The 342-nt window shown below is 31.0% G+C and overlaps 1 protein-coding gene across 1 annotated transcript in view; it reads left to right on the top strand.

Annotated features, from left to right (window-relative positions):
• LOC119585868 (serine/threonine-protein kinase OSR1-like) overlaps window positions 1–342 on the top strand; it is a gene marked incomplete in the record, with an annotated part of 62,819 nt that overhangs the window by 54,279 nt on the left and 8,198 nt on the right.

The raw sequence follows: 342 nt of genomic DNA, 5'->3' as shown, positions 1-342 counted from the left end.
TCATTATCTCCAAAATATATATAATCTTTTATGGGATTGTTTTTAGATCTTTGGACTTATCTTATCATGCAATTGTTTTAAGATCCTTAAATTGTTACTTACGTGAGCTGGTGCCACAGCTGAAGGAGTCGTGGAAAATTGCACAGCATTGCATGAAGAGCTCCTTGCTGAATCTGAAACAGTGACATCAGACAAAGCAGTTCATGAAAACATATTTATGTTATCAGAATATATCAGAATAATTTCACACCTTTATAAAGTTTTTGCCTTTTTCCTTTAATTAGATACTGGAATATTGCACAGTGTTAAATACTACACAGAACTTATAATTTTTTATAAGAA

This window comes from Penaeus monodon, chromosome 20, assembly GCF_015228065.2.
Source record: "Penaeus monodon isolate SGIC_2016 chromosome 20, NSTDA_Pmon_1, whole genome shotgun sequence".
Lineage (NCBI taxonomy): Eukaryota > Metazoa > Arthropoda > Malacostraca > Decapoda > Penaeidae > Penaeus > Penaeus monodon.
Note: the sequence above shows the minus strand (reverse complement) of the source record. Positions and strands in the feature narration are given on the sequence as shown.